The sequence below is a fragment of the Vicugna pacos genome, chromosome 5 (assembly GCF_048564905.1).
Source record: "Vicugna pacos chromosome 5, VicPac4, whole genome shotgun sequence".
Taxonomy (NCBI): domain Eukaryota; kingdom Metazoa; phylum Chordata; class Mammalia; order Artiodactyla; family Camelidae; genus Vicugna; species Vicugna pacos.
In genome coordinates this window covers 13931649-13958534 of record NC_132991.1, presented here as the reverse complement: position 1 = coordinate 13958534, position 26886 = coordinate 13931649, and the positions used below count along the sequence as shown (strand labels likewise).

At 41.4% G+C, this 26886-nt stretch overlaps 1 protein-coding gene across 2 annotated transcripts in view; it reads left to right on the top strand.

Moving 5' to 3' along the window:
* LYPD1 (LY6/PLAUR domain containing 1) overlaps positions 1-26886 on the top strand; it is a 47524-nt gene that overhangs the window by 2847 nt on the left and 17791 nt on the right. The gene's annotated exons all lie outside the window — the stretch shown is intronic.

Sequence of the window (26886 nt, the reverse complement as noted above, 5' to 3'; positions counted from 1 at the left end):
AGTAGTTTCTTCTCAGAGAACGGCCTGGAAGGACCTGATGGCTTACTACGTAACTACCCGGGCAGCAGGTAGCTGGTCGCTCTACTATGATGTGGTATGTGTGCACGCGTGCGTGCGGCTTTGAAGGCTGTTTTTTATAAGTCATTATCGGCCTAGGTGTGGACTCTCCACCAGAATCGCTCTTCTGGGAAGTCTGAAACGTAATTGCTCTCAAGATTAACTTGTCTCAAGAAACGTAACATGCCTTGTTTCACCAAATGGGCGGGATTTGGGGTGTTTACAAAAGCAAAAGGGGAGGAAGGGAGAAAAAATTATTCAAAAAAAAGTTTACAAAAGCAAAGCAAGATGAAATTTAGTAATGATTCTTTAGCTTAGATTTCTGTGGATGACAGACAAGTTGTTTTTCTGCTTGTCTCATTCCTGAGATTTTTTTTCTGAGCAAAACTGGTCTGCCTTTCTGCCAGAGGAACTGCTGTGATTTTCGTCACTCTAAACATTTTATGCGTCTTTCAAATATTTATAGCTGTCTTCAGGCAGTCGTTTAAAGACAGGAGAAATGGGGATGTGGACACTTGAGAAATTTCCTCATCATCTTCTAGGCTTCTGCTTACCTGGGTGTCATGTTTTGTAATCTGCAATATGGCTGTGAAGAGGAGAGACAAAGCTGTGAACCAAGTTACAGCCAGAAGGGAGTTCTTTCTCAGAGACATTTCTTCCTCTCCAAAAGTGTGGTTTCTCCTCTTGCCTCTCTCTCCACTACACACTGAAAAGAAAAAAAAAAGGGTGGGTAGTGCAGGCCTGGAAACACCTGTCTTCTCCCGACGAAACTATAGCACAGAGAGTCTCTCGGTGCCTGGCCTGAAGTTGCTATTAGCTCAGTCCAGGTGGGCACTTTGTCTCCAAACCAGGTTCCTCCAGCCACGTGTCAGGTCAGAGTGTGACAGACACTCAAGTGATAAGGCAAGTTCAACTTTGAAGTTTGAGAATCAGAAACAGTTGATGGATTCAAAGGAAAAGCCAGTTAGGAAGGATGCAAGTTCTGGCAGGTGGAAACTATATTCTGAGCCTAACTTCAATAAAGATCAGCCAAATGCATGTTCCTGTGTTAAAGGAGCGATACGGGGGCCGGGGGACGGGGGGTAGTGCTGAAACTTCCCAGGCACGTCCACTTTCATCAGGTGATTGTTAGAGACCAATCAATTTAAGTGGCTATTAACCCTCCCCTTGTTGTCAGGGGTGGAGAGGCAACCTGAAAATGCTGATTGTTAAGTGACCACAGTGTAGTACACGCATCACTGTAGCAACAGCTGAGTTGTGCTGTGTGCACCAGGCTCCTTCCTTGCACTTTGTGTGGGGTGTCCTGAAATCTGGGGGTCCTCTTTTGAGGTCCCTGTATCCCCGGGCCACGACCCACCAGCTTTGAATTTCACTGCAGGGCCAACTTTTCCACTCTGGAGAAAGAAAGTCATGCCTGTTCAACCGTACTGTTAGGAATCAAAGTCAGGACTGTTTCTGCTTAATCATATATTGTTCTGGGAATTTTAGTGCTTGGGAAGCAAAAGGGCCCAGTGTGACTCACAGTGAAGGGTGCACATGGGAATCTGAAAGTTTGGTTTAAATCCACAGGCCTGGGCCTCTCCTCAAAGAGGCCAGTTCCTGAAGTGTGTGGTGTAGCTGGCCAGGGTCTTTTATAGGCTCCCCAAGTGACTGTGGGGTGCCCTAAGTTGAAAATTGCTGGTCTGGACCAACCTTTTTGTGCCATAGGGGAGGAAGACAAAGGCCAGAGAACTTAGATGTCTAGTCTGTCTGGGCAGCCAACGATTACTAAGAGCCACCTGCTTGCTGGGCCAGGACCTTACACAGTAAAATATGCCACCAGGTTTGCCTGAGAAGATAATCCAGTGGGGAAAGTGGGTGGGGAGAATTGGGAGTTCGGGATTTGCAGACTACTACATATAAAATAGATAAACAACAAGGTCCTGCTGTAGAGCCCAGGGAACTATATTCAATAGCTCGTAATGGCCTATAATGAAAAATATGAAAAAGAATATGTGTGTGTGTGTAACTGAATCACTATGCTATGCACCAGAAATTGACACAACATTGTAAACCAACGATACTTCAATAAGACAAATAAGCAGAAAAGATAATCCAGGCAAAATGCTAAAGACTTAGGCAATTCTTGTGTCGGCCAAAGTCACCAAACAGGCTCAGTGAACTGGATGAGCGGCCAAACCCAAAGTGGGTATTACAAGAACAGGAGAACCAAGCAGTAGGGTTGTTAAAGTTTGAGTGCTGTGCGGACTGGCATTTTTCACAGGTTTAGGAAAACCAGGGTTTTAAATGGACTAAGATTTCAAGGAACCAAGCAAGTTTGGCATTAAGCAAGAATGAAAGGCATTCTCTTTTAAAAAAAAAAAAAAAAGGCAGCAATGCAGTATGCCCAGGCCTTCAGTCAGTCCTTTCTGGATTAAGTCTTAGGAATTTTGAGGCAGGTACATTTAGTTTTCAGTTGGGAAGTACATTTTAAAAGTGACCTTTCCCTATTCCCCAGACCAGCGTCCCTATTAGGTGCTGAGATGATTTGCTGCTGCTGATTTTTCCCTGTCGGTCATTTTTGGAGAAATCAGGCTTGGGGCTGTGGGGACCGGAAGGCTTCTTGCATTGTCCTCACTAATTGATATTTAAATGCTTGCATAATGAATGACTTGTTCTCTCCAGCCCTGCGCTTAATGAGTTAGTGTCTCTGTACCAGCACCCTTGATAATAACATTTCTTTCACTCTTGCTTATCACTGCACTCTGCAAAATATTTCAAATATTGATTTTCATTTCAGAATAGGCCCCCCGCCCATGAATTTTAAAACCAGGGTATAAAGAATGTGAATTTGCATTTGTTTGACAGTGCAATCTTGTAATTAGAGTTTTTCCTCTTGACTAGATACAGTGAAAGGGGCATAATTTAATTTTTATAGACTAGCCAATTTCTGCCCTTAGTAAAATATAGCTCTGTCAGTGAGCAAAATGTTACAGGTTCTCCTAAACCTTATTTAAAAGTTAAATGCAGTATATTGAGAGAAAGTTCATGGTCTGAATCAGTAACCCAATCGATCTCTTCACCTATCCTTTGCGACGTGCATTAATCTATTTGTCTGTTTGGCAATACATGAGTTACTGATTTATATGCCATGTTGCATCTATGTTACGGCTGTAGAAGAAATGGCTATTTTCCTTTTGGATTCGTTAGTTGCTCATTAAGTTGGGCAGCACTGGCTCCATGCCTTGGATAGGTTAATTTGCTGCCTTACTTTCTCGCAAGCTAGGTAAGGGATAGCCAGTGAGGACCTGAGGTCTCAATAATCAGGCATCCACTCTTAGTAGAAAGAAATGGAAAGCTCACCATGGCCTGTGTTCTCTTAAGTCTTTGCTCTGCTTAATTTCACCAAGATTTAAAATAACAGGCTGTAAGTTTGTCTTTGGGGTGGCCTTGGCAGGAAGAAGGGCCACTGTTGCTAACCTGTATTATATCACAGGTCCTTTATACCTGGATTCTTTTATTTAAGGTGCACACATGGTACCTTATATGTATGTGTGTTTATTTTTAAAATTTTGCCTGTATATATGAGCACACACGAACACAATTCTTGTGAGAAAAAAAGGAAAATATTACATCCTCCTTCTTTGCAGCTGTTCAGATCATAAATTACTTAACTTGTAGGCACAAAGGCGTTTTCTAACATTTTTTCCCCGGAGCATCTTTGTTCAGTGCACCAGTGATGTTTGTTAACCTTCCAGTGCCCCTGTCTGCTCCCTGTCTTTTTCTCCTACCAGTTCTCTCCTGTCATCTCCCTTTCAGACATCCCACCTACAGCTCTTACTTTCCCACTCTCAAATCCATTTTGAGCCCATCCAATGGGCCATAGACTCAAAGAACAAAGGTGAAGAACAAAAATGGAAAAATCCCCATATTTTAACTTTGCCGGGGGACCTCAATAGGTTGAAAAACTTTTAAAAAGATTTCAGATATCAAGACGGAGCTCCTCATATATTAACACCAGCCCTGCTAAAAATATTTCCATGTCAACCTCAATAAAGTTACAAGTTACACAGGGACAGGTTCTGCGTCCTGAATGCCCTCCTTTCCAGCGGGGCTCTAAAAGAACTCCTTCCTCTTCAGGGCAAGACATTTTGCCAATCAGATTGTTCACTTAGTTCTTGAGATGCATCCATCTCTCTCATATGGCAGGAGAGCCAACTTCTCAGGAGCTATGTGGAGGGTGAATATCAAACGTCTTCAGTCCCTCGGACTCTCCAGTCAGTGAAGCACTGGTTTGTGTTAACTTCCCAGCTGAACCAGCTGCCAGTGCTGACCTCGCATCTCCACAGATGAAACGTCTGCAGGTTGATCCAGCTCTCCCAGAACGCTAATTCCTCCCACTATGATTTCATGAAAGCGTCCGTCACCGATGGTTTTCCTAATGAGTTTAAACAGAGAGGCTTCAAAGCTGGGTTTTTTTTTGTCCCAAGTGACAAATGAAACAAAGCATGAAAACAAAACACACCATTTCCTTTGAACCTGGAAAGAGAAATCTTCCCTTAGATATTCCTGATATAAAAATACCTGAATATACAGCATGCTTTCCCTCTCTCCCTCTCCCCTTTCTTCCTTCTTTCCTCCCTCCTCCGCGTTTCTCTCTCCCTCCCTTTCACTTTGTCATTGATTGACTGACTTAGGTTCTAATGACCAACCTGGCAAAGATCTGTTAGCACACTGTGAGGAAGTCATCGGCACGCCAACCCCTGTTGCCAGCTACTGAATGGCAAGGGTACCCAACTCCGTTAAGGAGTGAACAGCTAGACTCCAGGCTCCCTATGCTTTGTCACTTTGAAGAGATTATTCAACATCCCAGGGTCTTAGCTTCCTCCCCTGTGATATGTAGAAACAGACCACCTGTCATCTTGTGAGATTCAGCAAGGCAGCGAGGAATGCTGTCAGTATAACCCCCTTAAGGAACCAGTCCTAAAAATGGAAGCCCATCGGAATGCTCACGGGGAGTTGATTCATTCACTCCCCAGAGCTGTCTGTGAAGGCTGGCCATCTTTGCCTGAGTTACTTTGCACACTATTTCTTCATTTCTTGGACTGAAGGGGTCCTGGCATTTGACCTATAATTCCTTATAACAGGATCCTCATAATCAGCCTAGAAGATTGACAGGGAGTGAGAAAGTTTATATCCTCACTTGAGAGTTCGTGAATCTGAGATGCAGAGAGTTAGCCATTTGCTGAAGACCACACAGCCTGTGGAACTGAAATTCAAGTCCTTTACCTTCCCCAGGAAATTTTTTTCCAATCATTCTGATACTATTTCTTTTTTAAAAAAATTTTATTGAAATGTAGTCAGTTTACATTGTTGTGTCAATTCCTGGTGTACAGCACAATACTTCAGTCACACAGGAACATACATATATTCGTTTTCATATTCTTTTTCACTGTAAGTTAATACAAAATACTATATATAATTCCTTGTGCTATACAGTATAAACTTGTTTATCTATTTTACATATATTAGGTAATATCTGCAAGTCTCAAACACTCAATTTATCCCTTCCCCCTGGTAATCACAGGTTTGTTTTCTATGTTTGTGAGTCTGTTTCTGTTTTGTAATTAAGTTTTTTTGTCTTTTTTTTTAGATTCCACATATAAATGATATCATGATATTTTTCTTTCTCTTTCTGTCTTACTTCACTTAGAATTACATTCTCCTGGTCCATTCATGTTGCTGCAAATGGCATTATTTTATTACTTTTTATGGCTGAGTAGTATTCCATTGTGTAAATATACCACAGCTCCTTTATCCAGTTATCTTTCAATGGACATTTAGGTTCTTTCCATGTCTTGCCTATTGTAAATAGTGCTGCCATGAACATTGGAGTGCATGTATCTCTTTGGATTAAGGTTCCCTCTGGATATATGCCCAGGAGTGCTAGATCATATGGTAAGTCTGTTTTTAGTCTTTTGAGAAATCTCCTTACTTTTTTCCATAATGGCTGCACCAAACTGCATTCCCACTAACAGTGTAGGAGGGTTCCCTTTTCTCCATAGCCTCTCCAGCATTTATTGCTTGTAGACTTTTGAATGTTGGCCATTCTGACTGGTGTGAGGTGATACCTGGTAGTTTTGATTTGCACTTCTCTGATAATTAGTGATACTGATACCATTTATTTATTTGCACTTTCAGTACAGTTTTGTTGAGATAATTTATGTATCACAAAATTCATCTTTTTAGAGTGTACAGTTTGTTTTCAGTATGTGAACAGAGCTGTGAATATAATCTAGTTCCAGATATATATCTAATTCCAGAACATTTTCATCACCCCAAAAAGAAACCCTTCGCTGGTTAGCTGTCACTAATCTGGGAACCACTAATCTACTTTGTTTCTATGGATTTGCCTATTTTGGACATTTCATATAAATGGGATCACAACATGTGACCTTTTGTGACTGGCTTCTTTTGCTTAGGATAATGTTTTCAGGGTTCATCCATTTCATGTCCCATTTTGAAGCGTATATTTCCTCTTGCTTGTGCAGGGGTCTGAAGGGGAAACGCAGGCTTGGCAAGTCCCTCAGTTATAGTGTGGGGTGGGACAAGATGGGGTAGGAAGGGCATGGTTGTGTACCTGGAACTCCATTGGCTAAGTAGGCAATTTGCTGAGTTGAAATGAAAACCTGTGCCAAGAGCAAGTCGTCCCAGTGAGCCATGAGGCGAAGGAATTCGTGTTTGTTAAGAATCTCCTTTGTGCTGAGCACTGGGCTTTCCGTCCACTGTCTTTCCATCCACTGCCGTCTGTTAGAGTTCACCTGCTTTTCCCTAAGGGGATCTTGACTTTGTTTATGTTAGCCACAAGCATCCTCAGACATCTGGATGGGCTGTTCCTGATGCCAGAAGTTTTTACCAGTGGTCCCAGCTGCCCATCCCAACATCTGGCCTCACCCATAGACCATAGCCCTCGAGAGTCATGCACCTCTTAGGCTAGAAGAAATCTTCATTTATAATTTCACAGATGAGATGACTGTGTACAGAAGTTTTCCTTCCTGAGGGCTTAAACCATCTTGATCAGTCCACTTCTTTCTTTTGAGAAGAATTGAGGGTAGAGCAGGTTGAGAAGTATTCTGGGGAGAGATCGGGGTTGAGGAGATTGGATCCTGGTATGATCTAATCATCTACAGTGCTTGCTCAGTGAACATGTGCAAATCTAGCCTTTTTCTCCCAAACCAAGTCACTTTATGTAGGCACAACTTTTTCCTTCTTTAAAAGGTGTACATTTCTTCTGTGTTACTTTCTTCTCAGAGACTAAGCTGGATTCTTCTTTGCCTTGTGGTGCGTGTGATTGTATTTTGAGGGGAAGAGAATTGCTGGCAGAAGACAATGTGTTTCCTCCCCTGGGCACTCCATAGAAGGTGGTGTCTATAACCTAGGAGCTTCAATCAAATTTGTGGTGAATCACATCCATCTCCTCTCTCCGTTCTGTAATAGTTATCAAGACTTTACAAACATTGAGGGAAACTGGCTGAAGAGTACAGGGGACCTCTTTGTACTTCTTAGACTTACTGTGAATCTATAATTATTTCAAAGTAAAACAATATTTTTTAACAAAATCTGTGATGAATCAACCTGAGATTAAACAAAAGAATTATGATATATGCTATTAATTCCTTCCACCTGTGGTAAACTTTAGGCTGTGGCTACACCGTGATTCAGGAACTGTTTCACAAGCCGGGGCTACACCCGCGTTCTCTTATTAATGAATTGCTTCCAGTCTTCTGATTGCCTCCAACAGTACAAAGCAAAGCAGGAGATGAACTGAATTAAGTGCTTTCGATAAGGTGCAGCCATAGAGAGTTTGTAACAAATTGCTTTTTTTTTGTTCTTTAAAGAATGCGTTTAAATAGGATGAAGCAGTGATGGTTCTCGACGTTGATTTCGAGCTTTATGACTTTGCCCACCCCGAGAGGGATTCAGATGCAAAAATGATGAAGTGTTGTATTATTTTAAGGAAGTTGTGATACTTGGTCCAGTGCATTTCATTTCTTACTGGACATGGACAATAGCTTTTTATGTTTTTCTATTTCTTGGACTTGTTCGCGGGAGCAGAGGCATGTGGAGAGCGCGCCGGGCCCAGGCGGGAACACGGATGTGCAGAACGCTTTGCCTTTTTGGATGCCTTGCTCTCAGACTGCATCAAAGGGCACCGGCGGAAGTAGGTGCATTCAGAGTGACGCTGGTTGATGGGTTTTATGCACTGTTTTGTTGCTTATGCAAAATCTGGCAAAGCACTCAGGTCTTCGGTAACTTCAGAGAACCTGTTCGGGAATAAGAATAGGCTATATAGACAGTTTGACTGGTTGTCCACCCAGTGAGGCCATCCAGATGGATCTCGGCTTCAAAGCCAGAACGAGATTCTTTCGAGAATTTCCAGGGCTTCAGAGGGAAAGGCAGCGTGTGGGTGGTGCCGCACCTGGAGAGGGAAGAGCAAACTGACTTTCTTTGAAAGGCCAAACATCTTTCCACTCGGCCTGTCACTGACTGTCGGAAGGGGAAAAAGAAAAAAGTCAGTCAGAAGCAGATGCTGTAAGAGCAGGTTAAGGTCCAGAGAGACTAAGCCAAACTTGTAAAACCTGGGTCTGGGTGTGACAGCCCACCAGGGGCCCTGCTTCCCGGAGCCTGAGATGCTTCTAGAGTTGACCTTCCTGGTGGTGGTGGTAACAGGAGAATGACGAAAGGATGTGCTGACAATTTTATCTTTGCTCGGTGTTCTCCAGCCAGCAGTTTGCAGGGTGCTGGAAACTTCAGTATCTTAGAGTGTCTTTTCCCAATCGAATGGAACAGTCGCTTCAGTCACCAGCATCCATTCATGGTTTCCATTTCTGTGCTCGGGGCTCCTGCCTCCCTGTCCGTCTCTCTTTCTCCCCTCACCTCCCTATCTGTCTTTCACACACATACACTTATGCTTGCTCACTGGTATACAGACACCCAATAAATATTTGCTGAATGAGAATACTTGAAAAATCAAGTTTCAAGCTAAAACACGTTAAGTTAATCTATTGGCATTTTAAAAATATCACAGCAAAAATGAGGGAGCTTAAATCTCTCATAAGAAGGAAAAAAAGAACAAAGATGAGTTTAATATACCTGTTGCATTCTAGTTAAACTACAAATAATCTACTAATGCCTGTTGGTCATAGTGTCATTTAAGGAACAACACTGAAGTGTAACCAAGTTTTTCTAGTATATCAGCTGGCTTTTAAGTCTGATCTGGCTGCGCTTTGAATAGGAGTGTTTTCTGGAAACACACACACCCTTCCTTGTACAACATTCCGCTAACTTGGTAGTCAGGCCACCTGGGGACAGGTGACCACCCAGCCAGTCCTGTCGGCGGGAGCTTTAAGTCATCTGGAGCTCTGTTACCCTGAGATCTGCCCTGGTCATCAGCTCCCCCCACACAGTCATATTCCCGCAACAAACCTCTGCCCCCCCAGGCCTCTCCCACACAGGAGATGCAAGTTTAAAACACAAGTGGATATGTTCCACAGGACAGAGGTGGTCCAGACTTTTAGCTGGGGGATGTACTTCTAAACCATTCAGTTTAGGAGGGAAGCACGAAAGAAAAAAAGATTATTTTATGTTTCTGCTGTCCTGCTGTCTGACACTTACACTGTTCACAAGGCTGTAAGAATTCAACGAATTGCTTGCATTCTTGCCCCGTTTACTGAATATCAGTAATCTCGTTGTCATAAAACCTGGAGGCCATGCTTGTGCTGAAGCTCAAAGAAGTTCTGACTGCAAGAGCTTCAGACTACAAGAAGCTTTTTGGTCTAGCCCCTTTATTAGTCTATGAGGCATAGTTTCCAAAGAGAATTCCTCAGCCATGGCTGCTGCCAGATTCCTTGATGTGCTAACCTCCGCCCTAGACCTCATTTTCTGTATCGCTTAAGAATGTTTTCGGGGGTCAGGGGGTAAAGCTTAGTGGTAGAGCATGTGGTTAACATGCGTGAGGTCCTGGATTCAGTCCCCAATATCCGCATAAAAAAAGAGAATTTTCAGGGGCAAGTAACAGGAACTAAGGCTATAAAGACATGCATTGTTTACCTAACAAGATAGTCCAGAAGGAGCATGTCCTGGGGTTGTTCCCACAACTCAGCGATGCCATCAAAGACCCACGTCTTCTCCATTTTTCTACTCATTTTCCTAAGCCTTGGCTTTTTGTCCTTAGACTTGTTGCCTCTGGGTCAGGAGGTGGCTGCCTGTATTCAAGTTACAGGGAAGGGATAGCACCGAGCTTTCCTTTCTGGCTTTTCCTTCTAAGAAGAAAACAAAGTCTCTCCATAAGTCCCCACAAGAGATTTCTCCTTATCTTTCATTGGTCAGAATGTTGTCTCATGGCCACTGTTTGCTGGAAGGAAGGAGGCAGCAGGTGGCTGTTGGATGGCCACCTGTTAGTGCCTGCCAGATCACCTCCTGAGAAATCCTTGCGCAAAACTGGAAAAACTCAAGCATAGTGCTCCCAGGGTCCTCTGGAAAAAGAACAGGGGTGTGGCCCTTTCCTGAACATCACCTGCTCTTTTGCCTAAAATGAACAGCGAAATGCTCCATCAGAGGGCCCTCATCAGGAATCACTGTCACATTTTGGAAAGGGAAAGAAACATGTGCTAGCGAGTGGTGTCCTGAAGTTCAGTTCAAATGTATGTGACATTTCAGAATTTTGGCTCACTGCATGATGAGCTGAGTATAAACTTCAGTGGGAGAGTATTTTCTACAGAGGAGAATAATGTGTTCATGGCGACAGATATCTGGGGGCTTTGGGTTAAATGCTTAGATATTCTTGGTTCATCCGATCTGGAGCCATTATGCCACCAAGGACTCTGTTTTTCCTAATTTGGGTAAATTTGTATGCAAGAAACTGGTATCTTTGGGCCCCATGATGTTAATCTTGCCGTTTCAGAACAATAGTCAGAAGGATTTCAAGGTTAAAAATGCAAGAGCCTGGGTTCATAAATCATTGAAGGGCACTGTAAATACTGAGATAATAAGTCATAGATATCTGTTGCTTCCATCCCTCATGGCCAACTGGGGAACTAAGACAGCAGCTAAGGAAAAGCAAGTGACTGTGCAGAAACCTTCCTGGCTCAGAAAGTCACCAATGAGCAGAAAAGTCCAAATCTAACGGGAAACTCAAGTACAACCAACACTTGGCATCATACATTCTGGGTGGGTTGTTTGCTTGCTGTAATTAAGTTGGCATCAGTGGTTAACAGCCTTGAAAATTAAACTCAACAGAAAAACTTTTGAAATGGGTAATCAAAGGCTTCTGGATAATGAAGTGAACACATCCCTATTATGAGGAAAAAGAATGTTACTGCGTATCTTGTTTCATGTCTATTTAGTTGACGTTGTGGCTGTTGTAACAGACACATTTGTTTTTACTCTTGGGGTCAGTGCTGTTCCGTAGCGTTACTCTCAGATTCTGGTTCCACCAACTGAGCCTGGAGTTTCTGGTTCCACCAACTGGGCCAGGAGGGACGGGTGGCCCAGGACCAGTATGGATGTGCAGAGCAGACCTTGGCAATTCTCTTTCTATTTTGGCCTTTTAAAAATGGGCTGTTAGCGTTCTTGTTTGGTTCCTGTGGCCATCTGCTACTCACAAGGAGGGGGCTTCTTTGGCTTTTAAAATATTCACAACCACAGCAAAGGAGAAGTACTTATGAGCCAGAACACAGAATTACCCAGGAAAAAACTCTCCCAGGACTTCTCCCTCTATGCCTGAGGAATGGTGCCCACCATGGCAGTAACGAGACACGAGTTCGGGGAGAGAAGCCTCCTCTTGGCGAGATGTTCCCATTAGAATGCAGAGACTATCAAAATTTCTCACACGGTGTTCTTTAAGAGAGAAAAAAAAAAAAAAAACGGGAACAAATCAAAGATCTTTTTTCTCCCAGTTTCTTTCAAAACTCACTGAAAAATGCATATAGTTCATTACAATTACCCGTTTCCAAGCATTTTTCTTTGAGGAGCTGTTCCCAGCCCTGCATGGAATATTTATTGTGATGTAATCACAGCCCCAGTGCAGTAAGTGTTGGTTATTTTTTTGAGCAGAGGAAGATTAGTTTCTCTCCCGGACGGGCATTCACACAAGTAGCAGTTTGACTTCAAAACGAAATTATATAACACGGGGTGAAAAGTAATGGACTATTAAAGGCTTGTTAGAAATTTCCATCTCTGTCTCCGCAGAGGGAGCAGGGGAAGAGATAAATACACGCTGGTTCACAGAGAGAAGAGGACACAGGCTTTATGTCTCTATTTTAATTGACGGTTGGGGCAGAGACTAAAAGTGAGACAACTAAAAAAGAAACTTGTATATTTTAAAAGCATGCGTATGACAAGTAGGTCATAGTAGAACCACAGTCCCGCACTCTCTGGGGTGGCCCCAAGGTGCACGTACGTCTGTCTGTGTGCAGGGAAGCGGGTGCACAATTCCGGGTCCTCTCTCTGCCCCAATACAGCTCAACTCACCCAGCAAAAATGTTAAATGGTGGTTCTTTCTGATTCTCAAAGCCCAGAGGGCTATCTGGAGTAGGAAAATGCTTCCCACGCCTGCAGAGAATCCACTATAGAGTTAAGTTCAAGGACACGGCAAACCGGGTCAAGTAGAACCTGGTGGGGTTTAGCCTTTTTTCTTACCCAGGTTCTGAACAAACTGAGAAGTAAAACACGGAACAAGGCCGATGAGACCCAACATATCACCATCATTACTAAGGAAGCCTAAGGTGGAGGGAATAGCTTGGGGGTGAAATTTAAACCGGCTTCCCCAAAAGCCTTCCGAGTAGCTGGTTCACCCAGCCCACACAAGCCAGAGAGGGCGGTTGCTTGCCCTGAGGAGCAGGGCAGAGCGCTTGTTTGCTGCGAGCCACTCTCTCCCAAGAAGGATGAGGAAGGGGATGACCAGCATGTGCCCAGTTCACTCTTCGCAAATTTACCAATCACAGCTGTCACTCCACCTCCCCTGGGAAGGCACAGCGGTCAGGGGAGGCCAGCAGTGGCATTAGTTTAGGGAACACTGAGATTGGGGGAAAACCATTCCCCCAGTAGTCTTCCCTCAAGCCCATCAGACTGAAAAACAGCCATTTCTGGCGTCCCCAAGGCCTCTGAGTGAGTGAAGTAGTTAAATAGCATGGCTGCTTGGGGCTACATGCGTCCCTACACAGACGTGCACACTTACAATACTGGTCATCACCCAGCCATGTTTCACCGAAGCATTTGTTTGCGTAGAAGGTAGAGATAACAGACTTGTCCCTTACCAATACCAGTGTATTTTATGGAAACTTTTTATTCTGAAATAATTCGAGACTTACAGAAAAGCTGCAAAAATAGAGTGTTTCATATACCCTTCACCTAGCGTCTGCTAATGTTACTAACTGGCATCACCATAGTACAGTGATCAAAACTGAGAAACTGATACTGGTACCATACTGTTAATCAAACCATTTTTGTATTTGGACTTTACCCATTTTTCCTTTTTCTGCCCCAGGAGCCTCTCCAGGATCCCACACTGCATTTCCTGGCTGTATCTCCTAATTCTCTAATCTCAGTTACCACTTCCCTATTCCTTGCCTTTCATGATATTGATGTGTATAATATTGTGTTAGTTTCAGGTATACAGCGAAGTGATTTGGTTATACATATATATGTATATATTCTTTTTTCTATTCTTTTCCATTATAGGTAATCACAAGATATTGAATACAGTTCCCTGTGCTATAGAGTAAACCTTTTTTGCTTATCTATTTTATATATGGTAGTGTGCATCTGTTAATCCCAAACTCCTTATTTATCCCTCCCCACCCTTCCCCTTTCGTAACTATAAGGTTGTTTTCTATGTCTGTGAGTCCTTCTGTTTTGTAAATAAGTTGTACTATTTCTTAAGAGTCCACATATAAATAATACTGTGTAATGTTTTTCTTTCTCTGTAGGGTTTATTTTTAAATAAAAATATTATTTTAGCATGATAATCTCTATGTCCAACCATGTTCCTACAAATAGTATTATTATTTCTCTTTTATGGCTGAGTAGTATTCCATTGTGTGTGTGTGTGTATTACATCTTTATCCAGTCTTCTGTTGATGGACATTTGGGTTGCCTCCATGTCTTGACTAGTGTAAATAGTGCTACTATGAGCATTGGAGTGCATTGTATCTCTCACGATCTTGACATTTTTGAAGAGGGCTAGGACTTTCTGTCAACTTTTTGTACACTGTCCCTCAATTTGGGCTGCTCTGATGTTTTCTCATGATCAGATTGAGGAAACAGGCGTATTCAGAAGGGACATGCCGTCACTTCTCTGTGCATCTCATTGAGGGGAGTGTGATAGCAATGTCTTATTCCTGATGATGTTAACTTTGATGACTTCATTAAGATGGTGTTGGCTGGATTTCCCCACCATGACTGTAAAGTAACTGTTTCTCCCTTTTTAATTAATAAATAATTTGAAGGAGATAATATGAAACTGCAAATACCCTCTTTCTCCTCAAACTTTGCTCAATAATTTCAGTCTCTCCCAGTGGCCCCCACCCTCACTACTGAGCATTAATGGTGTTCTAATCTGTTTTTTTAATTTATTTTTATTGAGATATAGTCAGTTTACAATTTTGTGTCAATTTCTGGTGTACAGCACAATACTTCAGTCATACAGGAACATATGTATATTCATTTTCATGTTCTTTTTAACTACAAGTTACTACAAGATATTGAATATAGTTCCCTGTCCTATACAGTATGGACTTGTTGTTTATTTTATGTATACTAGGTAGTATCTGCAAATCTTGAACTCCCAGTTTATCCCTTCCCACCCACTTCCTCCTCTGGTAATCATAAGACTATAAGTTTGTTTCCTCTGTCTATGAATCTGTTTCTGTTTTGTAGATAAGTTAGGTTTTGGGTTTTTTTTTTTTTTTTTTTTTTTTTAGATTCCACATATAAGTGATACCATATGATATTTTTCGTTCTTTCTGGCTTGCTTCACTTAGAATGACATTCTCCAGGTTCATCCATGTGGCTGCAAATGGCATTATTTTATTATTTTTTATGGCTGAGTAGTATTCCATTGTGTAAATACAACACAGCTTCTTTATCCAGTCATCTGTTGATGGACATTTAGGCTGTTTCCATGTCTTGCCTGTTGTAAATAGTGCTGCTATGAACATTGGGGTGCATGTGTCTTTTTGAATTAAGGTTTCCTCTGGATATATGCCCAAGAGTAGGATTGCTGGGTCATATGGTAAGTCTGTTTTTAGTCTTTTGAGGAATCTCCATACTGTTTTCCACAATGGCTGCACCAAACTGCATTCCCATCAACAGTGTAGGAGAGTTCTCTTTTCTCCACAACCTCTCCAGCATTTATTGTTCGTGGACTTTTGAATGTTGATCATTCTGACTGGTGTGAGGTGATACCTCATTGTAATTTTGATTTGCATTTCTCTGATAATTAATGATATTGAGCATTTTTTCATGTGCCTATGTCTTCACTGGAGAATTTCTTATTTATTTTTATTTTTTATTTTCTATTTTTAATAGACTATTCTTTTAGAGCAGTTTCAGGTTCACAACAGAATTGAGCAGAAAATAGAGTTCCCACATAGCCCTCCCCACCCACACATCTATACTCCTCTACCCTCAACATCCCTCATCAGTGTGGCATATTTGGTACAATCAATGAACCAACATGGACACATTATTATCAACCAAAGTCCATAGTTTACATTAGGGTTCACTCTGGATGTTGTACATTCTATGGGTTTTGACAAATGCATAATGACATGTAGCCACCACTATAGTATAATACAGAATAATTTCATTGCCCTAAAAATCCCCTGTGCTCCATCTACTCATTCCTCCCTCCCTCCTTCTCCCCAGACCCCTGGAAAGCACGATCTTTTTATTGTTTCTGTAGCTGTGCCTTTTCCAGAATGTCATTTGGTTGGCGTTGTACGTGAGTAGCCTTTTCAGACTGGCTTCTTTCATTTAGTACTATGTCTTTTAAATTTCTTGTATGTCTTTCATGGCTTGATTTTTTTTTTCTCCACATATATTTTTAAATTTACATATATGTACTGTTCATTGTTTCTAAGAATGTTTAGAGCTTTAGCTTTTTAAACTTACATAGTTATCAAAGGAATAAAGCCAACCACAAAATAAGAATTAACTAAAAAAGATACATACACCCTGCTATTAAAAGCAACATTATTTATAATTGCCAAGATATGGAAGCATCCTAAATGCACATCAGTAGTTGAATAGATAATGGAGATGCAGCATATATATATTTATATGTAATGGAATACAAGTCACTCATAAAAAAGAAGGATATTTTGCCATTTGCAGCCCTTCATTCACTTTTTTTTCCACTTCAAAAACCAGAATTTTATAACTCTCAGAGACATTTCCATTACATCAAAAACAAGAAAATAACCTAGAAATAAACCTAACCAAGAAGGTTACCTGTACTCTAAAAATCAAAATGACACAAAGAAATGGAAAGACTTCTTGTGCTCTTGGATGGGAAGAATCAACACTGTTAAAATGGCCACACAGCCCAAAGCAATCCACAGATCCAACGCAACCCCCACTAAAATACTCACAACATTCCTTACAGAACTTGAACAATTCCAAAATTTATAAGGAACCACAAAAGGCCCCGAACAACCAAAGCAATCTTTTGTAGGTCCCTTTTTTTTTCTCTTTCTTCTTTTTGTTCTCTTTTCTTATGGTTTGATGACTACAGAAGGTCCTTTAACATTTGTTGTAAAGCTGGTTTGGTGGTGCTGAAATCTTTTAGCTTTTGTTTCTCTGTGAAGCTTTTGATTTCTCCATCAAGTCTGAATGAGAGCCTTGCTGGGTAGAGTATTCTCGGTAGTAAGTTTCCCTCTTGCATCACTTTAAATATATCCTGCCACTCCCTTTGGCCTGTAGAGTTTCTGCTGAAAAATCAGCTGATAACCTTATGGTTCCCTTGTATGTTATTCATTGCTTTTCTATTGCTGATTTTAATATTTTCTCCTTATCCTTAATTGTTGTCAGTTTGATGGCTACGTGCCTTGGTGTGTTCCTCTTTGGGTTGATTCTGTGTGGTGCTCGCTGTGCTTCCCGGACTTGGGTGACTGTTTCCTTTCCCAAGTCGGGGGAGTTTTCAGTGATTAGCTCTCCAAAACTGTTCTCAGATCCTTTCTCTGTCTTCTCTTTCTGGGACTCCTATAGTGTGACTATTAGAGTGCTTCATGTTGTCCCAGAGTTCTCTTAAACTATCCTCATTCCTTTTTATTCTTTTTCCTTTTTTCTGTTCTGAAGTAGTGATTTCCACTATTCTGTCTTCTAGCTGACTGATCCATTCTTCTGCCTCATTTAGTCTATTCTTGGTTCCTTCTAGTGTATTGTTCATTTCAGTGATTTTATTCTTCAACTCTGGGTATTCTTTTTTTTTACTTAATTAAAAAAAATTTTATTGATTTATAATCATTTTACAATGTATCAAATTCCAGTCTAGAGCACAATTTTTCAGTTATACATGAACATATATATATTCATTGTCATATTTTTTTCTCCGTGAGCTACCACTAGATCTTGTATATATTTCCCTGTGCTTTACAGTATAATCTTGTTTATCTATTCTACAATTTCAAAATCCCAGTCTATCCGTCCCCACCCTCCGCCCCCTTGGCAACCACAAGTTTGTATTCTATGTCTATGAGTCTCTTTCTGTTTTATATTTATGCTTTGTGTTTTTTTAGATTCCACATATAAGTGATCTCATATGGTATTTTTCTTTCTTTCTAGCTTACTTCATTTAGAATGACATTCTCCAGGAGCATCCATGTTGCTGCAAATGGTGTTACATTGTCGGTTTTTATGGCTGAATAGTATTCCATTGTATAAATATACCACTTCTTTATCCAGTCATCCATTGATGGACATTTAGGCTGTTTCCATGTTTTGGCTATTGTAAATAGTGCTGCTATGAACATTGGGGTGCAGGTGTCATCCTGAAGTAGGGTTCCTTCTGGATATATGCCCAGGAGCGGGATTCCTGGGTCATATGGTAAGTCTATTCCTAGTCTTTTGAGGAATCTCCATACTGTTTTCCACAGTGGCTGCACCAAACTGCATTCCCACCAGCAGCGTAGGAGGGTTCCCCTTTCTCCACAGCCTCTCCAGCATTTGTCATTTGTGGATTTTTGAATGATGGCCATTCTGACTGGTGTGAGGTGATACCTCATTGTAGTTTTGATTTGCATTTCTCTGATAATTAGTGATATGGAGCATTTTTTCATGTGCCTATTGATCATTTGTATGTCTTCCTTGGAGAATTGCTTGTTTAGGTCTTTTGTCCATTTTTGGATTGGGTTGTTTGGTTGTTCTTATTAAGTCATATGAGCTGCTTACATATTCTGGAGATCAAGCCTTTGTCAGTTTCATTTGCAAAAATTTTCTCCCATTCCATAGGTTGTCATTTTGTTTTACTTATGGTTTCTTTTGCTGTGCAGAAGCTTGTAAGTTTCTTTAGGTCCCATTTGTTTATTCTTGCTTTTATTTCTATTGCTTGAGTAGACTCTTCTAAGAGGACATTTTTGAGATGTCAGATAATGTTTTACCTATATTTTCTTCTAGGAGGTTTACTGTATCTTGTCTTAAATTTAAGTCTTTGATCCATCTTGAGTTGATTTTTGTGTATAGTGTAAGGGAGTGTTCTAGCTTCATTGCTTTACATCCTGCTGTCCAGTTTTCCCAACACCATTTGCTGAAGAGACTGTCTTTATTCCATTGTATATTCTTGCCTCCTTTGTCGAAGATGAGTTGATCAAAAGTTTGTGGGTTCATTTCTGGGCTCTCTATTCTGTTCCATTGGTCTGTATGTCTGTTTTTGTACCAATACCATGCTGTCTTGATGACTGTAGCTCTATAGTATTGTCTGAAGTCTGGGAGAGTTATTCCTCCAGCCTCTTTCTTTCTCTTCAGTAATGCTTTGGCAATTCTAGGTCTTTGATGGTTCCATATAAATTTTATTATGATTTGTTCTAGTTCTCTGAAATATGTCCTGGGTAATTGGATAGGGGTTGCATTAAATCTGTAGATGGCCTTGGGCAGTGTGACCATTTTAACAATATTGATTCTTCCAATCCAAGAGCATGGGATATCTTTCCATTTTTTAAAGTCTTCTTTAATTTCCTTCATCAGTGGTTTATAGTTTTCTGTGTATAATTCTTTCACCTCCTTGGTTAGATTTATTCCTAGGTATTTTATTACTTTGGGTGCTATTGTAAAGGGGATTGTTTCTTTACTTTCTTTTTCTGTTGATTCATCGTTAGTGTAAAGAAATGCAACTGATTTTTGAATGTTAATCTTGTAACCTGCTACCTTGCTGAATTCTTCGATCAGCTCTAGTAATTTCTGTGTGGACCTTTTAGGGTCTTCTATATATAGTAACATGTCGTCAGCATATAGTGACACTTTTACCTCTTCTTTTCCAGTTTGGATCCCTTCTATTTCTTTCTCTTGCCTGATTGCTGTGGCTAGGACTTCCAAGACTATGTTGAATAGGAGTGGTGATAGTAGGCATCCTTGTCCCAGATTTTAGTGGGAAGCTTTTGAGTTTTTCACCATTGAGTACTATGCTGGCTGTAGGTTTGTCATATATAGCTTTAATTATGTGGAGATATGTTCCCTCTATACCCACTTTGGTGAGAGTTTTTATCATAAATAGGTGTTGAATTTTATCAAATGCTTTTTCTGCATCAATTGAGATGATCATGTGGTTTTTGTCCTTTCTCTTGTTGATATGATGTATTACATTGATTGATTTGCATATGTTCAACCACCCTTGTATCCCTGGGATGAACCCCACTTGGTCATGATGTATAATCTTTTTAATGTGTTGTTGGATTCTATTTGCTAATATTTTGGTGAGGATTTTGGCATCTATGTTCATCAGTGATATTGGCCTATAATTCTCTTTTTGGTAGTGTCTTTGCCTGGTTTTGGTATCAGGGTGATGGTGGCTTCATAGAATGAGTTTGGGAGTATTCCCTCCTTTTCAATTGTCTGGAAGACTTAACTCTGGGTATTCTTTATATTTTCCAGCTCTTTGCTAAAAACTTCACTCTGTGCATCTGTACTCCTCTTGAGTTCTCTGAACGTCTTGGCCATCATTACTTTAAACTCTTTCTCAGATAAATTACCTATCTCCTCATCACTTATTTCTTCTGGGATTTTATCTTGTGCCTTGGCCTGGGAGATATTCCTTTGCCGCCTCATATCGTCTATCTTTCTATGTGTTTGTGGATTCCTTCCACTGGCTTTGGGATTATTGTTTTCTTATTTCTGTTATCTGCCCCTGGTGGATGAGGCTGGACTAGAGGCTTATGCAGGGTTCCTGGCAGGAGGAGCCAGTGCCTGCCCACTGCTGGGTGAAGCTTGGTCCTGGACCTCTGGTGGGTAGGGCTGTGTCTAGAGACCTATGTGACTTAGGAAGTCAGCTGATGGGTGTGGCTGTGTTCCCACCCAGTATGTTGTTTGGCCTGAGGCTTCCCTACAAGCTATTGGGTGGGGTAGGTCTTGGTGCTAATGATCCAATCAAGATGTCAGCCTCCAGGAAAGCTCATGTAGATTAACACTCCCAGAATGTCCGCCACCAGCTTTTATGTCCCCTGAGTGAGCTGCAGCCATCCCTGACATCACCAGGACACCTTCCAAATCCAGCAGGCAGGTCTGGCCCAGGTTCCTATGAAATCACTACCTCTGACCTCGGACCTGGTGCACGTGAGTTTCCGTGTATGCTTCTCAAGTGAATGGAGTTTCCCCCCGTCCCATGGGGCTCCCACAGCCGAGCCCCGCTGGCCTTCTAAACCAGATGTCCTGGGGTCTCCTTCTCTTCCCAATGCCGGGACCCAAGTTGGGGAGTCTGACGTGGGGCTCGGAGCTCTCACCCCTGTGGGAGGTTCTCTGTGACTTAACAAATCTTCAGCTTGTGGGTTGCTCACTCTGGGGGTATGGGGTCCAATTATATCACAAGCATGGCCCTCCTACTGTCCTGCTGTGGTTCCCTCTTTATGTTTCCAGTTGCAGAAGGTCTTTTTGCTAGGTTCCAGTCTTTCTTTGATGGTTGTTTAGCATTCAGTTGTGGTTTCGTTGTAGTCACAAGGAGAGGCGAGCTTGTGGTCCTACCACTCTGCCATCCTGACCAGAACTCCTTCATTGGAGAATTTCTTTTTTAGATCTTCTGCCTAGTTTTGGATTGGGTTGTTTGTTTTTTTCTTTTTTTTTTAACTTTTTTTTTTATTGAGTTTAGTCATTTTACAATGTTGCGTCAGATTCCAGTGTAGAGCACGATTTTTCAGTTAACATGAACATACGTGTATTCATTGTCACATTTCTTTTCGCTGTGAGCTACCACAAGATCTTGTATATATTTCCCTGTGCTATACCATATAATCTTGTTTATCTATTCTGCATATGCCTGTCAGTATCTACAAATTTCAAACTCCCAGTCTGTCCCCTCCCACTCTGCTCCCCTTTGGCAACCACAAGTTTGTATTCTCTATCTATGAGTCTGTTTCTGTTTTATATTTATGTTCTTTTTTTTCAGATTCCACATATGAGCAATCTCATTGTATTTTTCTTTCTCTTTCTGGCTTACTTCACTTAGAATGACATTCTCTAGGAGCATCCATGTTGCTGCAAATGGCGTTATGTAGTCATTTTATGGCTGAATAGTATTCCATTGTATAGATATACCACATCTTCTTTATCCAGTCATCTGTTGATGGACATTTAGGCTGTTTCTATGTCTTGGTTATTGTAAATAGTGTTGCTATGAACACTGGGGTGCAGGTGTCTTTTTCTTATTAAGCTGTATGAGCTGTCTATATATTCTGGAGATTAAGCCCTTGTCAGTCTCATCTTTTGCAAATATTTTCTCCCATTCTGTAGGTTGTCTTTTTGTTTTGCTTATGGTTTCCTTTACTATGCAAAAGCTAAAAGTTTAATTAGGTCCCATTTGTTTATTTTTGCTTTTATTTCTATTGCTTGAGTAGACAGGCCTAGGAGAACATTGCTGAGATTTATGTTGGATAATGTTTTGCCTATGTTTTCTTCCAAGAGGTTCATTGTGTCTTGTCTTATATTTCAGTCTTTAAGCCATTTTGAGTTTATTTTTGTGTGTAGCATGAAGGAGTATTCTAGCTTCATTGATTTATATGAAGCTGTCCAGTTTTCCCAACATGATTTGCTGAAGAGACTGTCTTTACTCCATTGTATGTTCTTGCCTCCTTTGTGAAAGATTAACTGACCAAAAGTCTGTGGGTTTATTTCTGGGCTCTCTGTTCTGTTCCATTGATCCGTATGTCTGTTTTTGTGCCAATGTCGCATTGTTTTGATTACTGTAGCTCTGTAGTATTGTCTGAAGTCTGGGAGGGTTATCCCTCCAGCTTCATTCTTTTTCTTCAGTAATGCTTTGGCAATTCTGGCTCTTTTGTGATTCCATGTAAATTTTAGGATTATTTTTTCTAATTCTGAAAAATGACCTGAATAATTTGATAGGGATCGCATTAAATCTGTAGCTTGCTTTGGGTAATATGGCCACTTTAACAATATTCTTCCAGTCCAAGAACATGGGATATCTTTCCACTTCTTTAAGTCATCTTTAATTTTCTTAGTCAATGTCTTATAGTTTTCTGCATACAGGTCTTTCACTTCCTTAATCAGATTTATTCCTAAGTATTTTATTTTTTGGGTGCAGTTTTAAAAGGGATTGTTTTTTTCCTTTCCTTTTCTGATCTTAGTGTAAAGAAACACCACTCACTGCTTTCTGCATGCTGATGTTGTGCCCTGCCGCCTTGCCAAGTTCTTTCATTAGCTCCAGTAGTGTTTGTGTGGAGCCTTTAGCAACTTTGCCTCTCTCTTTTCTCATTTAACTCTTTCTCTTTTTTTTATTTTTTTGTTTGCTTTTTTATTTGTAAAATATAAGTGTTTATTCTTTTTTAAACATGTTTTATTGAGTTACAGTCATTTTACAATATTGTGTCAAATTCCAGTGTAGAGCACAATTTTTCAGTTATACATGAACATACATATATTCATTGTCACATTTTTTTCTCTGTGAGCTACCAAAAGATCTTGTATATATTTCCCTGTGCTATACAGTATAATCTTGTTGATCTCTTCTACAGTTTTGAAATCCCAGTCTATCCCTTCCCACCCTCATTTTACTTTGAAGCTGTGGTTCTCTCTCCTGTTGGAATGTAGCCATTCTTTCCCCCTCCATGGATTCTAAGCCATCCACAAGGTTTATATACCTTATGGAAAATATACTTAATATAGAGACAGATAAATTCAAAATAATTTATTATATGGAGATAAGAGTCTACAAATACTGTAAAATTAGTGAAGGCCTTTGGTAGAGTAGCTTTGACACCCGCTGGAACCCAGAGAGATCCTTCATGATAATCTTCAAGAAGTCAGTGTTCTGAACCGTCGGTAGCTTGCTTCTTTCATCTACCTGGAGAGGAAAGACTGGCTGCAAGTCATAAGATTTCATCACGTAAAAGTGATCGGATTTTGGCAGAAAAGAAGAGTGGTCAGCAAACGATGGCCCCAAGGCCAAATCTGCTCCAGCGCCTGTGTGATGAGCTGAATTTTGTCCCTTGACCAATGTATGTGTTGAAGCCCTAACCTTCAGTGTTGCTGGTATTTGGAGGTGGGGCCTCTGGGAGGTAGCTAGGGTTAGACGAGGGCACAAGAGCGGGGCCCTGGTCCGATGGGATTGGTCTCCTTATAGGGGAGAGGGAGACACCAGCACCGTCTTCCTCTCTGTGCAGCACAGAGGAAGGGCCACATGAGGACACAGGTGTCTGCGAGCCATGAAGATTTTTCATCCGAAACCTAATTTCCAGCACCTTAACCTTAGACTTCTAGTCTCTAGAACTGTGAGAAAAATAAGTTTTTGTTGTTTAAGCAGGGCAGTCTGGGGGTATTTTGTTACAGGAGCCCAAGCAGACTGATACAGCCTGTGTCTGTACAGGAACACAGCTGTACCTGCACATTCACATATTATCTCTGGCAGCTTCCATGATAGAATATCAGAACTGAGTAGTTGTGACTGAGGTTATTTGACCTGCAAAGGGCAAAAGATTGACTATTGGCCCATTACAGAAAAAATGTGCCAACGCCTGGAATAGAAACTTAGCGTATACACTGTAGGTTGTGAAAAGCAGAAAACCATCCCAATGGGATATTAAAGGGCCAAAGGGAGGAAACTGCCTTAGGGGCAGTGGCCGACCTAGCACTGGCCTGGTCACCTCCAGCAGTGTCCTGGGCCTCTAACCCAGTCACCTCACACATGAGCCAAGGGGTTGACAATGAACGTTCCTGCCATTGATAGTTGAAGTCCTCCGAGGAGAGGCACGTGGCAGGAGCCTGTCCCCTTGTGAGGCTGACAGAACAGATCAGGCATGTCATGACGGGGGGAGAAGGGGAGGAGATGTCACAGAACCGCGTGGAAAGTAGTGAGAGTGAACCGGCTTGTCTCTCCCTCTCCCCGGCTGTGGATCAGCAGGGCAGGGGAAGGTGGGGGAGGCTTCCTGCTGCAGAGCAGAGTGGGAGCAGGCTGTAGTGCAGAATGAAATCTGTGCAGGTAGTGAAAAGGCTTCTCCCTAAGAAAACTCTAATTTGAAAAGATACATGCACCCCAGTGTTCATAGCAGCAGTATTTACAGTAGCCAAGATATGGAAGCAACCTAAATGTCCATCAACAGATGACTGGATAAAGGTGTGTGTGTGTGTACACATACAGTGGAATATTACTCAGCCATAAAAAGAATGAAATAATGCATTTGCAGCAACATGGATAGACCTGGAGATGATCATACTAAGTGAAGTAAGTCAGACAGAGAAGACAAATATTACATGATATCACTTATATGTGGAATCTTTAAAAATGATACGAATGAACTTATTTACAGAACAGAAAAACTCACAGACATAGAAAACAGACTTTTGGGGAAAGGGGTAGAGGGATAAGTTAGGAGTTTGGGATTAGCAGATACAAACTCTACTATGTATAAAATAGATAAACAACAAGGATTTACTGTACAGCCCAGGGAACTGCATTCAATATCTTGTAATAACCTATAGTGAAAAAGGATATGAAAATCTACATGTATAACTGAGTCACTATGCCATATACAAGAAACTAACACAATGTCATAAATCAACTGTACATCAGTTAAAAAAAAACATACAAAATTTTAAAAAAGGTTTTTCCTGGTAAATTACAATGTGCACTGAGAATCTGCTGGTGCTCTCTCTCCCTAAAGTGGCCATTTGGAAGTTTAGGTGCCTGTGTTAGTATCATCTGAGGTTGGTTCTGGGAATCTGTGTGTTTAAGGAAGGTACGCTGATGACTGAAGACTGCTGGTTGAGCAGTTCCTGCCTGCTGGAATTCTAGCCCTGTCCGACCTGGGGAGCGGGCGCGCCTATAACCAGCCCCTGAGTGAAGAATCTTGATGAGGGAGAACCTTGGCCAGAGGTGCCACCTGAGCAGTTCAATCCATGAAAGAGTTTTTACACCTGGGCACTACCAGCCAGATCAGCCTTGAGGTTTCCAGGCCAGAATGCCAGCCTTGGAACCATGTTCTAACCCACTGCTGGGCTGGACTGACTTGGAGCAGAGTTGTTCCAGGTGCCTTTTTTTCTGTCCGCTGAATTTTTGGTGACCCAGCTGTGTTAGGAACAGGCAAAAAGAGCAAGATTCAAACACAAAGAAAACACCATCTTTCTTCCTCTTCCCGTGTAATCAATAATTCAACCCTAGCAAGTAAGCCCGACTCCTGATGGAGTGCTTGCTGCAAAGACAACAGCAGGGCCATCCGGCATCCACATCAAATTCTAACATTTCTCTCTTCCGTTCATTCTCCCTCCTTCCTTCGCCACCTCCTGGCTTGCCTTGGGTCTTCCTCCATCTGAACGCAAAGTGAACATGTCTGCTGAAGTGTGGCCCACATAGAGTCTGAGAGGAACCTAGGATAGGGTGTGAACCTAGGATGGAGGGGGGGAAGAGGAGCCAGTTTTTTTCTTTTTTTATTGAAATACAGTCAGTTTACAATGTTGTGTCAATTTCTGGTGTACAGCATAATGCTTCAGTCATATATGAACATGCATATATTTGTTTTCATATTTTCATCATACGTTACTACAAGATATTGAATATAGTTCCCTGTGCTATACAGCATGAACTTGTTGTTTATCTATTTTATATATATTAGTATCTGCAAATCTCAAACTCCCCAATTTATCCCTTCCCACCCCCTTTCCCCTGGTAACCATAAGTGTGTTTTCTACGTCTGTGAGTCTGTTTCTGTTTTGTAAATAAGTTTGTGTGTCATTTTTTTTTTAATTCCACATATAAGTGATATCATATGGTATTTTTCTTTTTCCAAGGAGCCAGTTATTTTAAATGTCAGAGCAAATCAGTTCTAGAACTCCGTCCCCTCTGAGTGACGCAGCCTAGCATCACAGACCCCACGGGCGGCCGCTTCAGTGAATTAAGGGTGTGGATCAGAAGATGCCCCGGGAACAGATAACACCAGCAGTACTAATGACAGCAGCGAGCACTTGTATAGCACCTACTCAGTGCCAGGTGCTCCTGCAAGTGCCCTCACATAGCTAACTTAAAAGGATCACTTCTAGCGCCTGTAAAAAGCACCTTGGAACAGAAAGGTTTTTGTACCATTTTTTGGCTGCATTTCAATCTAAATATATACTTAATTCCAGTGTGTAGGGTACAGAGAA